Source organism: Phyllobates terribilis, unplaced genomic scaffold, assembly GCF_046119375.1.
Source record: "Phyllobates terribilis strain yellow unplaced genomic scaffold, ASM4611937v1 Scaffold_31__1_contigs__length_13893835, whole genome shotgun sequence".
Taxonomy (NCBI): Eukaryota; Metazoa; Chordata; class Amphibia; order Anura; family Dendrobatidae; genus Phyllobates; species Phyllobates terribilis.
This window is the reverse complement of record NW_027362791.1, coordinates 6,675,257-6,683,642: the sequence shown is the minus strand read 5'-3', so window position 1 is coordinate 6,683,642 and position 8,386 is coordinate 6,675,257.

Here is an 8,386-nt window from a genome sequence, read left to right as displayed (position 1 = left end):
GGCCTGACCCCTCCACGCAGGTGGATTCGGGCGTGCGGTGGCGACTCGCCCGTCCGCACCCCTGGGATCCCTTCATTCCTCGTTCCTGGAGCCTTCTCCGCTCCTCTTCCTTCCTTCTTCCTCTTGCAGGCCTGGGCCTCTGTTACTAGGCCCGCCTCCGGAGCAGAGCTCATGCAGAGCCCCTGCTCCCTGCCACTTCTGCTCAGACTTCTCTGCACTGAACTAAGATGGTGCCCACCTTTTATACTCCCTTCTCAATGCACCCAGGAACTGCTTCCTCCCTGCTCCTGCACTGCAGGGTTCCCCTTCCTCAGTGTTCCCTCCCCCCACTCCAGCCAGGGACAGGGACTGTCGTGCCCATCTCAGGGGCATATTGGTCGCCCTGCCCCACGGCAATGTGGTGTAATGCATGCAGGTGTCGGGTCCTGATCCACACTCCATCCTTATCTGAGAGTGAGATATCACACCTCTGGGTGAGGTGCAATACGTCTGTAGCAACCGAGCCCTCGGTGCTACAGTTCCATTTATCTTCAGCCTAGGTGACGTATTGTGATACAGGGCCGTGATTTTGGCTATAAAAGGGTCCCCTAGACCCCTACCCCAAGCTTTTTAAGAGAATCTTATATGGCGTGCCAGGAGACTCTATGGAATGCTTTCTCAGCATCCAACGAGAGTATCTACTTACAAATTTTTAACTGCATCTAGCCTAGGAAATACTTTGTGCCTAGTAGCAGTGTCTGCTAGTCAGCGGATTATCCCGGCTGTTAAGCAAGCTACACCACCTGTAGTTTGGACACTTAATTTTTTCAAAGGAAATGCTTTGGGACCACGGGATACTCAGTGAAGAGCATCAGGAGGCACCCCAAGGCATAGGGGCTGGGACTGGCACTAGGATGCCTTGCGGTGGACAGCCGAGCTCGATCCTTATAAAAGCTTTTTAACTGCAGCAGCTTTAGTGGACGCTACTGGAGCTGGAATTACGCGGCTGCTGGCATGAGACTTGCCCTCCAATAGATCCTTGTAAATGGATTTAAAGTGTATTCATTCAAATTAGAGGGACAATTTAAATTAAAAAGCTTAGAGCTGCTTCCACCACAGGGGGGCTCTCTCGACCCACCAGCGGACAGGCACCAGTATTGGGAGAGGGGGGCTGGCCGTCAGGGTTCACCGGGGCTCTGGCACAAACCCGGCGACATGGAGGTGGCACGGGCAGGAGCGGACTGGCCGTGTCGGCTTCTCACTTTTTGGATTTTAGAAGGGCATGACATGCCTATATCTGTGTCTCCCCCTCCTTTTACTCCTCCACCTCTTTTCTTTTCGCATGACTATATGTACTTGTCACTTTTCCATGTGTTAGTTGTGTCTTCTGAGCAGTTTGTCAGCTTTTGGACACCTTTGAAGGTGTTTTCTATGTGTTTCTATGTGTTTTTGTTTGCCTGCCATTGGTTTTAACGGTGTTCGAAGGTGTTCGACGAACAGTTCGACGAACAGTTCGGCGAACACACGGGTGTTCGACGAACCGAACCGAACTCGAACACTACGGGGGTGGCTCAACACTATTTATCATACTTTCAGATAGGGCAAATGTCAGTGAGCGTTCCGATTTCAGTGCCAGAGCGATTCGCCCAATGAGTTCTTGATATTTAGTCGTTCTCAGCCAATATTTTGGATTTTTGAAAATTTCACTTTTTTGTGAAAATATCCACTAAATGAGGGAATAATATGTGTGAGGGTACCCCAGGAGAGTTCCAAATGTGTGTGGGTAGAATATATATCCCACGGGGGTAAAATTGAAAAAAGTTGAAAACATTTTTTTTTTGGACTTAGTCATTTTTCCTGCGTTTATCAGACTTTCAGATAGGGGAAATGTCAGTGAGCGTTCCGATTTCAGTTCCACAGCGATTCACCCAATGAGTCCTTGTTATTAAGTCGTTTTCAGCTAATTTTTTGGATTTTTGAAAATTTCACTTTTTTGTGAAAATATCCACTAAATGAGGGAATAATATGTGTGAGGGTATCCCAGGAGAGTGACAAATGTGTGTGGGTATAACATATATCCCACGGGGGTAATATTGAAAGAAGTTGAAAACAATTTTTTTTGGACTTAGTCATTTTTCTGGCATTTATCAGACTTTCAGATAGGTGAAATGTCAGTGAGCGTTCAAATTTCAGTTCCAGAGCGATTCGCCCAATGAGTCCTTGTTATTTAGTCGTTTTCAGCCAACTTTCTGGATTTTTGAAAATTTCACTTTTTTGTGAAAATTTCCACTAAATGAGGGAATAATATGTGTGAGTATACCCCAGGAGAGTTCCAAATGTGTGTGGGTAGAATATATATCCCACGGGGGTAAAATTGAAAAAAGTTAAAAACACTTTTTTTTTGGACTTAGTCATTTTTCCTGCGTTTATCAGACTTTCAGATAGGGGAAATGTCAGTGAGCGTTCCGATTTCAGTGCCAGAGCGATTCGCCCAATGAGTCCTTGATATTTATTCGTTCTCAGACAATATTTTGGATTTTTGAAAATTTCACTTTTTTTGTGAAAATATCCACTAAATGAGGGAATAATATGTGTGAGGGTACCCCAGGAGAGTTCCAAATGTGTGTGGGTAGAATATATATCCCACGGGGGTAAAATTGAAAAAAGTTGAAAACATTTTTTTTTTGGACTTAGTCATTTTTTCTGCGTTTATCAGACTTTCAGATAGGGGAAATGTCAGTGAGCGTTCCAATTTCAGTTCCAGAGCGATTTGCCCAATGAATCCTTGTTATTTAGTCATTTTCAGCCAACTTTCTGGATTTTTGAAAATTTCACTTTTTTGTGAAAATATCCACTAAATGAGGGAAAAATATGTGTGAGTATACCCCAGGAGAGTTCCAAATGTGTGTGGGTAGAATATATATCCCACGGGGGTAAAATTAAAAAAAGTTAAAAACATTTTTTTTTGGACTTAGTCATTTTTCCTGCGTTTATCAGACTTTCAGATAGGGCAAACGTCAGTAAGCGTTCCGATTTCAGTGCCAGAGCGATTCGCCCAATGAGTCCTTGATATTTAGTCGTTCTCAGCCAATATTTGGGATTTTTGAAAATTTCACTTTTTTGTGAAAATATCCACTAAATGAGGGAATAATATGTGTGAGGGTACCCCAGGAGAGTTCCAAATGTGTGTGGGTAGAATAAATATCCCATGGGGGTAAAATGGAAAAAAGTTGAAAACATTTTTTTTTTGGACTTAGTCATTTTTCCCGCTTTTATCAGACTTTCAGATAGGGGAAATGTCAGTGAGCGTTCCAATTTCAGTTCCAGAGCGATTCGCCCAATGAGTCCTTGTTATTTAGTCATTTTCAGCCGACTTTCTGGATTTTTGAAAATTTTACTTTTTTGTGAAAATATCCACTAAATGAGGGAATAATATGTGTGAGGGTACCCAGGAGAGTTCCAAATGTGTGTGGGTAGAATATATATCCCATGGGGGTAAAATTGAAAAAAGTTGAAAACATTTTTTTTTTGGACTTAGTCATTTTTCCGGCTTTTATCAGACTTTCAGATAGGTGAAATGTCAGAGAGCGTTCCGATTTCAGTGCCAGAGCGATTCGCCCAATAAGTCCTTGATATTTAGTCGTTTTCAGCCAATTTTCTGGATTTTTGAAAATTTCACTTTTTTGTGAAAATATCCACTAAATGAGGGAAAAATATGTGTGAGTATACCCCAGGAGAGTTCCAAATGTGTGTGGGTAGAATATATATCCCACGTGAGTAAAATTGAAAAAAGTTAAAAACATTTTTTTTTTGGACTTAGTCATTTTTCCTGCGTTTATCAGACTTTCAGATAGGGGAAATGTCAGTGAGCGTTGCGATTTCAGTTCCACAGCGATTCACCCAATGAGTCCTTGTTATTAAGTCGTTTTCAGCTAATTTTTTGGATTTTTGAAAATTTCACTTTTTTGTGAAAATATCCACTAAATGAGGGAATAATATGTGTGAGGGTATCACAGGAGAGTGACAAATGTGTGTGGGTATAATATATAACCCACGGGGGTAAAATTGAAAGAAGTTGAAAAAAATTTTTTTTGGACTTAGTCATTTTTCTGGCATTTATCAGACTTTCAGATAGGGCAAATGTCAGTGAGCATTCCGATTTCAGTTCCAGAGCGATTCGCCCAATAAGTCCTTGATATTTAGTCGTTTTCAGCCAATTTTCTGGATTTTTGAAAATTTCACTTTTTTGTGAAAATATCCACTAAATGAGGGAATAATATGTGTGAGGGTACCCCAGGAGAGTTCCAAATGTGTGTGGGTAGAATATATATCCCACGGAGGTAAAATTAAAAAAAGTTGAAAAAAAATTTTTGGGGGACTTAGTCATTTTTCTGGCATTTATCAGACTTTCAGATAGGTGAAATGTCAGTGAGCGTTCCGATTTCAGTTCCACAGCGATTCACCCAATGAGTCCTTGTTATTAAGTCGTTTTCAGCCAATTTTCTGGATTTTTGAAAATTTCACATTTTTGTGAAAATATCCACTAAATGAGGGAATAATATGTGTGAGGGTACCCCAGGAGAGTTCCAAATGTGTGTGGGTAGAATATATATCCCACGGGGGTAAAATTGAAAAAAGTTAGAAAAAATTTTTTTGGGGACTTAGTCATTTTTCCGGCATTTATCAGACTTTCAGATAGGGGAAATGTCAGTGAGCGTTCCAATTTCAGTTCCAGAGCGATTCGCCCAATGAGTCCTTGTTATTTAGTCATTTTCAGCCAACTTTCTGGATTTTTGAAAATTTCACTTTTTTGTGAAAATATCCACTAAATGAGGGAAAAATATGTGTGAGTATACCCCAGGAGAGTTCCAAATGTGTGTGGGTAGAATATATATCCCACGTGGGTAAAATTGAAAAAAGTTAAAAACATTTTTTTTTTGGACTTAGTCATTTTTCCTGCGTTTATCAGACTTTCAGATAGGGGAAATGTCAGTGAGCGTTCCGATTTCAGTTCCACAGCGATTCACCCAATGAGTCCTTGTTATTAAGTCGTTTTCAGCTAATTTTTTGGATTTTTGAAAATTTCACTTTTTTGTGAAAATATCCACTAAATGAGGGAATAATATGTGTGAGGGTATCACAGGAGAGTGACAAATGTGTGTGGGTATAATATATATCCCACGGGGGTAAAATTGAAAGAAGTTGAAAAAAATTTTTTTTGGACTTAGTCATTTTTCTGGCATTTATCAGACTTTCAGATAGGGCAAATGTCAGTGAGCATTCCGATTTCAGTTCCAGAGCGATTCGCCCAATAAGTCCTTGATATTTAGTCGTTTTCAGCCAATTTTCTGGATTTTTGAAAATTTCACTTTTTTGTGAAAATATCCACTAAATGAGGGAATAATATGTGTGAGGATACCCCAGGAGAGTTCCAAATGTGTGTGGGTAGAATATATATCCCACGGGGGTAAAATTGAAAAAAGTTGAAAAAAATTTTTTTTGGGACTTAGTCATTTTTCTTACGTTTATCAGACTTTCAAATAGGGGAAATGTTAGTGAGCGTTCCGATTTCAGTGCCAGAGCGATTCGCCCAATGAGTCCTTGATATTTAGTCGTTCTCAGCCAATATTTTGGATTTTTGAAAATTTCACTTTTTTGTGAAAATATCCACTAAATGAGGGAATAATATGTGTGAGGGTACCCCAGGAGAGTTCCAAACGTGTGTGGGAAGAATATATATCCCACGGGGGTAAAATTGAAAAAAGTTGAAAACATTTTTTTTTTGAACTTAGTCATTTTTCCGGCGTTTATGAGACTTTCAGATAGGGGAAATGTCAGTGAGCGTTCCGATTTCAGTTCCAGAGCGATTCGCCCAATGAGTCCTTGATATTTAGTTGTTCTCAGCCAATATTTTGGATTTTTGAAAATTTCACTTTTTTGTGAAAATATCCACTAAATGAGGGAATAATATGTGTGAGGGTACCCCAGGAGAGTTCCAAATGTGTGTGGGTAGAATATATATCCCACGGGGGTAAAATTGAAAACGTTTAAAACATTTTTTTTTTGGACTTAGTCATTTTTCCTGCGTTTATCAGACTTTCAGATAGGTGAATTGTCAGTGAGCGTTCCGATTTCAGTTCCATAGCGATTCGCCCAATGAGTCCTTGATATTTAGTCGTTCTCAGCCAATATTTTGGATTTTTGAAAATTTCACTTTTTTGTGAAAATATCCACTAAATGAGGGAATAATATGTGTGAGGGTACCCCAGGAGAGTTCCAAATGTGTGTGGGTAGAATATATATCCCACGGAGGTAAAATTAAAAAAAGTTGAAAAAAAAATTTTTGGGGACTTAGTCATTTTTCCTGCGTTTATCAGACTTTCAGATAGGGGAAATGTCAGTGAGCGTTACGATTTCAGTTCCAGAGCGATTCACCCAATGAGTCCATGTTATTTAGTCTTTTTCAGCTAATTTTCTGGATTTTTGAAAATTTCACTTTTTTGTTAAAATATCCACTAAATGAGGGAATAATATATGTGAGGGTACCCCAGGAGAGTTCCAAATGTGTGTGGGTAGAATATATATCCTACTGGGGTAAAATTGAAAAAAGTTGAAAAAATTTTTTTTTGGGACTTAGTCATTTTTCCGACGTTTATCAGACTTTCAGATAGGGGAAATGTCAGTGAGCGTTCCGATTTCAGTTCCAGAGCGATTCGCCCAATGAGTCCTTTAATATTAAGTCGTTTTCAGTCAACTTTCTGGATTTTTGAAAATTTCATTTTTTTGTGAAAATATCCACTAAATGAGGGAATAATATGTGTGAGGGTACCCCAGGAGAGTTCCAAATGTGTGTGGGTAGAATATATATCCTACTGGGGTAAAATTGAAAAAAGTTGAAAAAAAATTTTTTTGGGACTTAGTCATTTTTCTTACGTTTATCAGACTTTCAGATAGGGGAAATGTTAGTGAGCATTCCGATTTCAGTGCCAGAGCGATTCACCCAATGAGTTCTTGATATTTAGTCGTTCTCAGCCAATATTTTGGATTTTTTGAAAATTTCACTTTTTTGTGAAAATATCCACTAAATGAGGGAATAATATGTGTGAGGGTACCCCAGGAGAGTTCCAAACGTGTGTGGGAAGAATATATATCCCACAGGGGTAAAATTGAAAAAAGTTGAAAACATTTTTTTTTTGGACTTAGTCATTTTTCCGGCGTTTATGAGACTTTCAGATAGGGGAAATGTCAGTGAGCGTTCGGATTTCAGTTCCAGAGCGATTCGCCCAATGAGTCCTTGATATTTAGTCGTTCTCAGCTAATTTTCTGGATTTTTGAAAATTTCACTTTTTTTCTGAAAATATCCACTAAATGAGGGAATAATATGTGTGAGGGTACCCCAGGAGAGTTCCAAATGTGTGTGGGTAGAATATATATCCCACGGGGGTAAAATTGAAAAAAGTTGAAAACATTTTTTTTTTTGGACTTAGTCATTTTTCCGGCGTTTATCAGACTTTCAGATAGGGCAAATGTTAGTGAGCGTTCCGATTTCAGTTCCAGAACGATTCAACCAATGAGTCCTTTAATATTAAGTCGTTTTCAGTCAACTTTCTGGATTTTTGAAAATTTCACTTTTTTGTGAAAATATCCACTAAATGAGGGAATAATATGTGTGAGGGTACCCCAGGAGAGTTCCAAATGTGTGTGGGTAGAATATATATCCTACTGGGGTAAAATTGAAAAAAGTTGAAACAATTTTTTTTTGGATATAGTCATTTTTCCAGCGTTTATCAGACTTTCAGATAGGGCAAATGTCAGTGAGCGTTCCGTTTTCAGTTCCAGAGCGATTCATCCAATGAGTCCTTGATATTTAGTAGTTTTCAGCCAATTTTCTGGATTTTTGAAAATTTCATTTTTTTGTGAAAATATCCACTAAATGAGGGAATAATATGTGTGAGGGTACCCCAGGAGAGTTCCAAATGTGTGTGGGTAGAATATATATCCCTCGGGGGTAAAATTGAAAAAAGTTGAAAACATTTTTTTTTTTGGACTTAGTCATTTTTCCGGCGTTTATCAGACTTTCAGATAGGGCAAATGTCAGTGAGCGTTCCGATTTCAGTCCCAGAACGATTCGACCAATGAGTCCTTTAATATTAAGTCGTTTTCAGCTAATTTTCTGGATTTTTGAAAATTTCACTTTTTTGTGAAAATATCCACTAAATGAGGGAATAATATGTGTGAGGGTACCCCAGGAGAGTTCCAAATGTGTGTGGGTAGAATATATATCCTACTGGGGTAAAATTGAAAAAAGTTGAAAAAATTTTTTTTGGGGACTTAGTCATTTTTCTTACGTTTATCAGACTTTCAGATAGGGGAAATGTTAGTGAGCGTTCCGATTTCAGTGCCAGAG